Source organism: Leptonychotes weddellii, chromosome 15, assembly GCF_054177405.1.
Source record: "Leptonychotes weddellii isolate Sample4059 chromosome 15, ASM5417740v2, whole genome shotgun sequence".
Taxonomy (NCBI): Eukaryota; Metazoa; Chordata; class Mammalia; order Carnivora; family Phocidae; genus Leptonychotes; species Leptonychotes weddellii.
Window position 1 is genome coordinate 7,935,988 of NC_138383.1, and position 11,196 is coordinate 7,947,183.

The 11,196-nt window shown below is 42.8% G+C and overlaps 1 long non-coding RNA gene across 1 annotated transcript in view; it reads left to right on the forward strand.

The window, feature by feature from the left end:
• The window catches only part of LOC115944835 (uncharacterized), a 3,380-nt gene extending 2,246 nt beyond the window's left edge, over positions 1-1,134 (forward strand). The window contains exon 2 of the long non-coding RNA XR_004079334.2: positions 688-1,134. This is a non-coding gene — a long non-coding RNA (uncharacterized LOC115944835). The remainder of the gene's footprint in view (positions 1-687) is intronic.
• The last annotated feature ends 10,062 nt before the right edge of the window (positions 1,135-11,196 follow it).

Sequence of the window (11,196 nt, forward strand, 5' to 3'; positions counted from 1 at the left end):
AAAAAAAAAAAAAAAAGAAACCATGGGTCAATGTGGGAGGCATGAAGGGGTGGGGGGGGGATGTATAGATCCGGACTTGTTTTAACATTGGGAGTGCTTTGTACTTTTTCTGATTCAATTGTCCAATTTATTCAGATCACTAAATAACAAATTTCTTGAGGCTCAGTTGTGAAGGCCAACTAACTGGAATCGAGGAGCCTGGGTAATGACTGTGCCAGGAAGCAGAGCCAGAAAATTCCTTCCTTGTTACTTCATAGGTGTCAGGTCTTCAGAAGGTGAAGGACTGTTGTTTGCAGGGTGGGCCTTTGTCGCCTGAATGGAGCTTGGGAAACTTCGCAGCTCCTCTTCGAACTCCCCCGTAAGAAGTCAGAGCAAACACTGGAGGTCAATGACTAAATCATGCCTTAAACCCTTTCCATGAAGTCAAATTCCACTGCCAGCTGTTTAACCAGGACATCTGGTACCTGGATGTGAAATGCTGACATCTATTTTTGAAGGGACAGTCCAGTGGATGATCACCTACCACCACCTTCTGACCAAAGGAAGAAGAAGGAATAAAAATAGCAGAACATGCTGTGTTGTCTTTGATGTAGTTAAATGGTTTGACAGCCCCGATGGCATATTTGAAGGTTGACCACCAAACAATTGGTTATAATTACATATTTCTCTTCCATTTTATTTTCCCAGGGTGAAGTGGCTTCAAGTTCTGAATCTTCTCCATGTCAGAAGCCGTGGTTAACTTAGGAGGAGAGCAATATATTGTGATTAAGCAAACCTATTGAGGTGCACTTTTGTACGGCAACAAACTTCCTGTTTAGCTCAGAGCTTCAGTTCTCTAACAAACACAGTGGAGAAATAATCCAACATCATGAATACCACTGTTTGTATCTTCACTAACTTCTTAAAAATCAGTAATCTGTGTTGAATGGACATGATGGCAGGCAGACACATTTGTTCTTGGTATTTTAACACTTTTCACCTTTAGTCGGGTAGTTGTATCATTATTAAAATGTATGAAAACATTTGAAGATCAGGCAGACAGTCTCTCCTCTGCTGTCCTGCTTGTCATCCCTTGTAGTGTCTTCAATAAACGTCTATCTCCTTAAAAAAAAAAATTAAAGATTATGTATAAGACTTTGTGTCAGGTTCTTCAAGGAACCCCCCTCCCCCATGGGTATTCTTCTGTAATGGGGGATGCATTGCAAGGGTTGATGTGGGTTTCGGGGGAGAAAGGAATGCTATGTCCTCTATCACAGTGTCTCCCTAGATCTTAGTAGATCCCAGACTGTGAGGTATATCAGCCCTCATGGAGAACTGGGCTTCAGAGACTAGCCTTCTCTTTGCCTAATAGTCATAGTTTCTGAAAGAAAGGATTTTCTTTCAGGGCTGAGATGCCGCCATCCTACATGGACAGCCTTATTGGGCAGAATTAAGGGACAACATGCCCAAAGACATTTAGCTTTTTTCATATCCAGTGTGCATGTGGCTATCTTTGACTTATCATCCCTTGATTGGGGCTATCAGGTGTGGTAAGAGAGCAGGGCAGGCTGGTTTATCCATACAACATGGCAGGAACTATATCATAATATATAAGAATGAACCATTTTAGCCATTTTTCCTTAATTGTGTGTGAACAATTAGGGCATCTGATGATTTGGTGCAACTCCTGCAGCCCCTTGCTCATGCCATTCTCATCTTGTCCAAAACCTTGGAGTATAATGTCACTGGTGAGCCATTTACCAATGCATTTTGTCCCAGGGATAAAATTTGGTCTTTATAGGTGTATCTAAAAGACCTCTCTTTGCCTAACGTGTATTTAATTAAGCCTACAGACATACCAGGTGGAAGCCCAAGGAACCTCAAGTGAAGACTGAAGATGAGCTCTTAGAACCACTGGTTCCCTTGTCAATGCGAGTTTTGTCCAGAGATCTCTGGGAATCCTCAGATTAGCTAAAATCTGAATGTTGATCCTACTGTTGTATTGGATCTTGCTCTGCTCTTGCATCACGTTTCCCTTGAGAATGATGTGTTTTCAGTAGACATCATGACACCATGAGACAAACTGCATTAAATAAATGTTTCTACACTGTAGTCTCTTTGCTTGTCATTTCTTGCAGAGCCGGGACTATGGTGAGGTGAGCAACATACCTAGAGAGCAAAATGTAAGGAAACACTCACTCTCAGGGTCATATAGGTGCACGGTTGGTGCCTGAGAGTGAGTGCCTCCCGACTTTTCGCACACTCGGTGCTTCTTTACTTCACCCAAGCACTGAATGAAATCATGTTTTCATTAATTTTTCACAATCATAATATTAGCAACAACAGGTTCCTATTGAAATGGGGACTTCCATGTATTTGGACTTTCAAGCCAGATATTCCCTAATACCCGTCTACTCATAACACATGGGACTTGAAGCTGTGAATTGCTGAAGGTCAAGAATTCTCAGAGTAGCTCTCTAATAAGAGAAATGTCACATATCAAGCCCCAAGACTCCTTATTGTCAGCATGGCCTATGAGGCAACTGATCCTTGTACCAGTTCACTGATTCATTCCTTTAACATATATTTATTGAACCCCTGCTCTGTGCTGGAGACTGTTCTAGATGCTGGGATCACAGCCATGATTAAATTAATCAATGTCTGTGCCCACATAAAGCTTATATTCTAGCAGGGGAGGCAGATCAAAGGTAAACAAATATGTGATATGATGCCAGTAAAAAAAAAATAAAGCAGATCTAGAGGGTAGCAAGTGTTGGGTAGTGGAGGGTGCCATTTTAGAGCAAGTGGCCAGGAACGATCTCTCTGAGAAAGTGGCATTTGAGTAGGATCTTGAGTGACGAAGGAGAGACACAAAATGCAAGCATCACGTAGAAGTGCAGTAGTTATTTTGTGAACTAAATGCTTTCTACAGAGCATTTGACTTTTCAGTAAGAAAGTACAAGGTCAACGTTGACAACAATGTCAGAACGAGACTGTCACTCACCAAGCAAGGCTTTCTGAGCTATTTTAATCTACTTGCTGTGGCAAGAGGGAGGAGGTGGGGTAGATGGTCCATAAAACTGTTGGCTCCCTGGGCATCATGTTCAGACTGGGGATTTGAGGTCTGCTGAGTGATCCTCTGTTTGTTCTTCTGAATTAAATTAGAATTGGGCCGGCTCCATTTCGCGGTTTTGTTCTTCAGTCTCTGGTGGACCCGAGCATCAGCCAGTTTTCGTTTGTGTTGATTCACTTGGAGGAAAAAACTGCCTGACTTGTGTGAAATGCAACCATTTCTGGTCGGTGGCTGCAGATGCTGTTTCCATTAGCCTTTCTGGGGGGCAACGTTGGTAGGGTTTTCAATGATGCTGCACGTGGCACGACCCAGGAGTGCTCGTGCAGTGGATTTCAAGGCCCCACCTGAGGCTGGGGGTGGACAAAACCTGCAAAGACATTATTATGTGCAGTTGATGGGGCCGGCGAATACGTCAGGGGAGGCCCGGACTCCACCTCGATGGGTGAAGCTCTAGCCTGGGATGAGCACTTTGGCTTGAAGACAGGGGCTGGTTTGGGCAGCCTCTTTCTTCTCCTCCATGGCATTCAGATGAAGTTTACATCACAAAGGGATCCGGGTAAGTGTGACTGAGAGTGCTGGGAGATGCCCCGGGACATCCTTGGCCAGAGGTAATATTGTAGCCCTGTTCCGAGCCAAATATTAAATTTGGGCAAAAAATGAGCTCTGCAGCTCAACACTTTCCTGCTTTACCTTGATGAGTTGTCAGGTGAAAAAGCTCAGGACCTCAGCTCTACCTGCTCCTCCCTTATATCCCCCCTTCCTCTTCCAACTGCAAACTCCCCAGCTCACTGCGGTGACCCGAGTAGATGTGTGTCACGCTCCAGGAAGATTGGTGGGAAGAACACAGGGAAGAAAGAAAAGGCACAAGGGAAAGAAGGAAGAAGAAATTTCTAACCCATCCAGAGTCAGTCTTAGAGACATTGCCCTACAGGACACGGTACTGGCCTCAGGAGTTAAAATGGTCCGGTTCAGATTTGACCCTCTGTGGAAAGCACTGTGTGACTCAGACACCTATCTGAGCCTTGGATTTTCCTCATCTGTAAAGGATTCATTTCAGCAAAATAACATCAGTCGAATGATGCTGTGGAATTGCTGAGCAAATTGCCTAACTCATCATACAAGCGTGTAACTTGAGAGTTGTTTCATCTTTACTTTAGACACCGAGACCCCCATGTTGAGAGGGGGGCGCGCTGCCTGGTGGGGCATGAGGTGGCACCCACCCACCCCAGGCCCACAAGGTCTGGGCCTTTACATAGCTAAGAGTTTTGAACAATCCCAAAGCTTCTGCTAATACAAGAACTTCATAGAGGTTCAGATGCCAAGGAAGCCATCGAAAGCAGTGATGGTTACTTTCATGTCGACTCGGCAAAGATAGAGCACTGACTATTTAATCAAACAGTTGTCTAAACATGCTGAAAAGGTATTTTTGCAGGTGTGGTTAACATTTACAACCAGTGGTTCTGTAAGTAAAGGAGAGTACCTCCAAAATGCAAGTGGGCCTTGTTCAATCAGTTGAAAGACTTAGGAGCAAAAGCTAAGGTTTCCCAGAAAAGAAGAAATTTGCTTCTAGATTGCAGAATCAATCCACAGCTGAGGTTTTAAAAAATTCAATTAATTAATTAATTAATTAATTAATTAATTTGAGAGAGAGAGAGAGAGAGAGCATGTGGAAGGAGGGGCAGGGACAAATAGAGGCCCCCTGAGCCCAGAGCCTGACGTGGGGCTTGACCTCATGACCCTGAGATCATGACCTGAGCCGAGACCAAGACTCAGACGCTTAGCCAACTGAGCCACGCAGGCACCCCCACACCTGAGTTTTTAGCTTGCTGGCCTGCCCTATGGATTTTGGATTTCCTAGTCCCCATAATCACATGAGCAAATTCCTGAAAATAAATTTCTTTATTATCCGCACACAGAGATATATACACACACACACACATATGTATCATGTAAAAAATATATTTTATGATTATTATACATACACATATATAATGTGTATTATAAAAGTGTATTTATCTTTATATGTAAACTATATTAAATATATAAAATAAACATTATATATATATGTAAATATATATTAATGCCCTATTGATTCTGTTTCTCTGGCTAAACCCGACTGGCATAGAAACTCATGACTTACACATGTCTGTGGATAATTTTTAGCTGGAATCTTTTTTCAGCTCATCTATTATAGGAATCTAGACTTGAGTCTTTAATGAAAACAAACAGAGAAAAAGGATGAAGGCAGGAGCTCCTGGCTCGGTGGGGACCGGTGTGGGGAAGGATTTCCTAATCCTAACCTGAAAAGGGAATTTCAGGGTGGAACGGATGGCATCCCAAACCCCAGCCCGGCGTCCCGTCTCTGAAAGGCTCAGGGAGGAGTAAACAATTTGGGTGGGGTGTGGAGTTTTGCTGGCCCCATTGCCTAGCATTCTGGGCCTTTCCCCCAGGCTTGGTCATGGTGGTTTGTTCAAAATTAGTTCTTGTTTGGCCTGCGGGGGAAGAGTGAATTGTAGAGTCTGGGTTGTACTCTGATCCTTCTGCATTTTAGGTTCTGAGGCTGGATCACTTGGCTATTTTAAAAGTGGACAGACATGAGCCCAGGACTACCCTGTGACCAAATCTCTGTCCTCATGGTCAGAATTGGCTGGAAGCTGACATTGAGCCAGAGGCCATCGTCCTGGTCCAATCTGGGAAGGATCTCCCCTATTCCAAATAGAGTTCCCTGCCTCCCATGCTGAGAGGCCCCCCCAATCTTCCCATATGGTTGTCCCTTTCGGGAATGACTTGGCAGCAGCTGCCCCATTGCAAAAACGTCATCCCAAAGTTGCCACTGACCATGAGCATCCACTGACATTTCATTTCATCTTAAGGGCTAACAGGCATCACCTCAAGCAGAGTCACCGTAGAACAAGACGCAGGGCAGGTACGCTTGGATGGGATGGGTGGGAGGACGGTTGAGATACTAATTGCATGTAATTACTTTGGAAATTTGGAAAAGAAGTCTGGCTCTCTGGGAGTCAAGACACAATCATTGAGGACTAGGGAGTGACAGACACTGATGGGGGGCTTCTACAAAGGGACAAAAGAGCATAAAAACTGGCATCCACCCACTCCACCAGTGTGTTTTCTGCTGCCATGAAACCTTCTTCTATTCCAGAGTTGTTTCCTCTAAATATATGTGTTTCCCCCTTTTCTGTAAAGTTGGTTTTGATTCCAGCATCAGAGTCAGGCTCCACAAGGCTGACTACACATAGTGGCTGGTCCCTGTGAAGATATCTAAACCACTCTTGAGTTCAGGGGTACTGCTGAGGGCCGTGCTTAGTGCATTTACACTGGGCAGCAGGTATTTAAGTCAAGAACCATATCAACAAGTCATGTTGCAAACATGTGTTGTCAGCTAATAAAACACACCCTCATAGACACCCTTGCTCAAATAGACATGCACACACATATACAGGCCATTCTGCTACATTAATAACCTAAGCTTAGTTCTATTCATTTCATTTCAGCAATTCTTGATTTCTTTGCCAGATATCAATGGTAACTGGGCCTTTAGACACTTGATGGTACCTGCTTAAATCTTTGGTTGCCAATTCATTCTCATGGCTACCAAAAAAGTGATCCTTGAGGTAAAAATAAGCTTGGTAAGAACATTAGGATTTTAATACCCCAGATAGAGTCAAACAAACAAAAAAGGAAGTGAGAAATCAGTGGATAATTTGCTGTAAACTCATATTAAATTATAATAAAAAACTTCCACACACCTGTCATACAGACAGTAGATTTCTGTTCCAGTTACAGGTAACTGTGTAGTCTGCCATTCATTTAAGAAGGTTTATATAATTTGTGTTCAGACAGATAAAAGAACAATGAAAAAACAATGAAACAAGGTAATGAAATTGTTGCCATGTCTCCCTAACAGAACCCTGATTTGGTTAAGGTTTGGAGAAGCAATGTGTTGGGGAAGGTGGGCAAGGAGGATGCTAAGGGAGGGTCCTTGGTTAATCTAAGCCAATCATGAGACTCTTAAACTTCCGCTTTCCAGTGATAAGCTTGTACTGGGCAGTCTAATCTTAGCATATGAAGGATGATGGGAATATGCTAGAGGCTTTGGGGAAATATTGCACAAAAAGGATTCATCAAAACAGGCTCTTCCTTTTTGTCTTGAACGTTGGCTTATAGGAAGTAATTTTTGAAGCTTGCAACCATCAGGGAAAGCCACGAGACTCTGAAAGAAGCCAACTATTGAGCTTCTGAATTAACCCTTCCTGGATCCACCTACCTCATGACTTCTTGATGTGTCCCTCCTGTTTAAAGCACTTCTGTTACTTCCATTGGTGTACTTTGCAACATTAATTAAGAAGAAAAATAAAGGCAAATGAGGTTTAGTCTTTATATCTTTTTTGGTCCTGAGTGAAAGATAATGTGGTGGACAAAAAGTCAATTGTACTTTTTTGTAAATAGTAGTCATCATGTAAGAAGAATACGACAATTTGACACCCCCCCAACACACACACGTGCACACGTGCACACGTACACACACATACACACACACACATTCCATTCTTGAGGCTGATATATTGGAGTTGCCAAGTATTGGAAGTGTGATAAGCTGGTGATGCATTAACAGGTAGGGAAGGTAAGCAAGGGGTCCCAGGACCAGTGGGGTAGATAATCTCTAAGGGGAGAGCAGTGCTCAGCCTTGTTGGGCTTCTCTTCTAGCCACATCATTTCCAAGCTCAGAAGTCACCTTTGCTAAGTGTGCTTTACAGGTAGAAAATTCAAGATGCAGAGAAGTTAGGACCTGCCCATAGGAACCGAATGATCTAAGTTCTCAGTGCCCCCGGAGGATTTTCATTACTGCACATTACCTCTGGTTTGTCTCCTCTTATAAACAAGGATGTGCATGCTTGCTCAGCCCTCTGAAGAGCCATTGTCTCTTTATGAGCTTGAGTGGAAAGGAGGTTAAGCTTCTGCTGAGTCTGCTTCACTTGAAACTATGAGTTGGTCACAAGAAAAATGGCTTTCATTTCAATTAACCCAGGCATCTGTCCTGCTCAGGTCCTAATAGCCAAATGTAAGGAATGGCATTTGGAAGAAATTAATTTACTTTTGTAGTTTAGCAAAGGGGTCACACGGGTCACTCTTAGGGCCTTGCCAACACCAGACCGGCCACTGATGGAGATCCTAACTGGGTGTGACAGGTCTGAAAGTCATGCTTCCAGGTTGCTTTAGGGACACACTTCCTGAAAATCACCTCTGATTTAAAACTTTCCCCTGACACAAAGGCACAGTATCCATAACATCCACCAAAGGAGCTAAAGAAAACATCCACAGGTTATCATGAACATTTCTAGTTCAATAGCCATCAAGTAATTTCTTAAGGACAAAGAAGTGTATGAAAAATAGTGTCCACGAGGGACTAAGATGGTTCAGACACTACTGCTGTTTTGGGGTTGGGTATCTCTGGTTGGTGTTCTGAGAACACCACGGAGTTAGGAACCATCACAAACAACCCCTCTCCATTGACTAGGGACAAGAAATAAAAAGGTTTTGATACAAGTCTAGTAGGGAAGATACAAAGTCAAGGACCTCCAACTTTCCACCACTTTCACTCCATCTCCCTCTTGGTGACACTGTGAGGCGGTCACACTTATCCCATGGTGATGCTGCTCCCTTTTCTTTGTGGGAGTTGGGGAGTGTGAAGAGAGGTTTTTAAATATCCTTCTTTAGACTAGAACAGTCAAAAGCTTTTAAAAAAATCAGTTTTTTTAGAAAATAGATTTTTATCCCAAGAAAACACAAAAGCGTATGAACACGAAATGGATGTATTTCCAAATGTAATTCTTAGAAAACTAAAATAGTCCCCTAGAATAGCTACTAGGACCAACAGGTTTTGTCCTCATTTCTCTGGTTCCTCTTTCTGTCCCATTTGGTCTGGAACTTTTTTAAGAAATCAGTTGGCCTAAGCTTCCTGCTCTGATTAAAGTTGCCTGTTGACTGGCATTTTTCTTCTTGTTGTTCAAATATATGTGGTCCTCAGTGTGTACCGTCTGAGGACAGGATTATGATTTAGAGGGAGAATCTTGTTCCATGTGTATTTATGTAGCATATAGGATTAATATACCTTGTGCCCAACAAAGGCACAAACTCTTCCTATTTTTCCTCTCACTTCCACTGCTATCTGGATTATTCTTCAGATAAATCTGTCCCCTCCTTCTGGGAATTTTCTATCAAGAGTCTAAAGAAATCTGGTAACTGCTACAGTGAAATAAAGTATCATCTCCCAAAATATGTTTCATGGAACACTGATCGCCTGTGAACTGGTATTTCATGTTCCACCTAACAGCACCTTCTAGGATCCATATTCTTAGTGAAGCAATTTGGGAAATGTTGGAGTGATGCAATGTTCTGGGGAAACACACAGGTAGCATGGACAAAAGTTGCCTTGGAATATTGGAGAAGGTTTCCCAAAAGAGGGGACACTTGATCTTGATCCTGAAGACTTGGTAAGAACCCAAACGTGAACTCAACTAGAGGAAGAGGCTAATGGCATACTAGTCTAGATTATGTTGAAGTATGGACAACTCAAAGAACTTGGTATGTTTGGGACTTTGGAAGGTCCATAATGGAGGCCACCTGTGAGCGAGCGCTGGAGAGGAGTGAGGAGGAGTTTGAACCAGAGCTTGAAAAGTCTTCAATACTGTGCTGGATTTCTTCTGTGTGGTCTCTCCAGGTCCCTCTTCACCCTTGTCCACTTTGTCCTTAGAAGGACATCAGTGGGCCCCCTTGCCCTTCAGCTTCTGGTTAGATTCTCCCAGCACAGAGCTCTGGCAGGAAGCTGGAAGAAGGGGGGGTGAGTGAGGTCAAAGTATTTGCCCTGTTGGCTCCTTCCATGAGAACTCATCTGGGGTTGGCTGCTTCCCCCAAATGAAGGTTATTGGCACTCTAAAGCTGGCCAGGTCAACTTGTCCTTTAAGGATCAGATAACTTTTGTCTCTTCTCATCCCTGTCAGGTCTTGTTATTGGGTGTGTTAATAAAGAAGCATATATGTCACATATGACAATTTTGTTTTCTGAGGACTTGGATAGCCATAATTCCACGTAATTTATTTTTTATAATCCTATGTATTTCAAGTTATGCATTTAAACATACAAGTCTAGGGGCACCCGGGTAGCTCTGTCAGTTGAAAGTCCAACTCTTGATTTTGGCACAGGTCATGATCTCAGGATTGTGAGATCAAGCCCCACATGGAGCCCCACATGGGGCTCCGCGTTCAGCAGGGAGTCTGCTTGAGATTCTCTCTCCCCGTCCCCCTCTGCCCCTCCCCCCACTCATGCTCTCTCTCCCTCTCGCTCTCTCTCTCTAGAATAAATAATAAATAAAATTTAAAAAATAAACACACAAGTCTATAGGCTTTAACAAATTTCCAAAAGGGTTCATGGCACACAAATTGTTAAGAACCTCCATTCATAAATACTCATTCAAGAAAATATAGCAATGGCTGGGTCTCAGGGATATATCTTTCCAGAAAACAAAAAAATAAGCCCCCAGGTACAGAAGGCCTGGATAATTTATATATGTGGAGTTTCTGGACTAAATTCTTAAGAGTTCAGTGTGTTGACTATATTTAAGTCATCCTAAATATTTGATCTGATTCTATTTTTTTCTCTAATTCTTTGTGTTTCATAAATGAATTTCCTATTTAGCATTTGACTTTCAGTGTTAAGAGCAAAACTTGTCATCATTGGCCTTATTTTAATTTTCATTATGTAAACCTCTAAGAAGTAACTCACAACTCAGTGTCTCATAACTCACTTCTGAAACATCCAATGAGAAACTGCCAAGTTCTTCACAGTTGTTTATTTTGGTCCCAATACACTGTCCATGCCCTGGTTGAATATCTCGCCAAATTTCCTCCAATTTATTGCAAAACCGATTGGCAGAACAATGAGGAAACCTGTTTGGGGCCAGTTTGAGGCAATTGATGGTGCCGCCTCTTTCCCTTACCCCCATTTCCACTAATCCCTCAAGTTTCTTCCAGATCTAGCCATTCTTCATAGGAATATAACACCTTGGCATGACTCCAAATATGAAAGAAACACATTCTTTCTATCCTCACCCTATTTCTCCCCTCCCC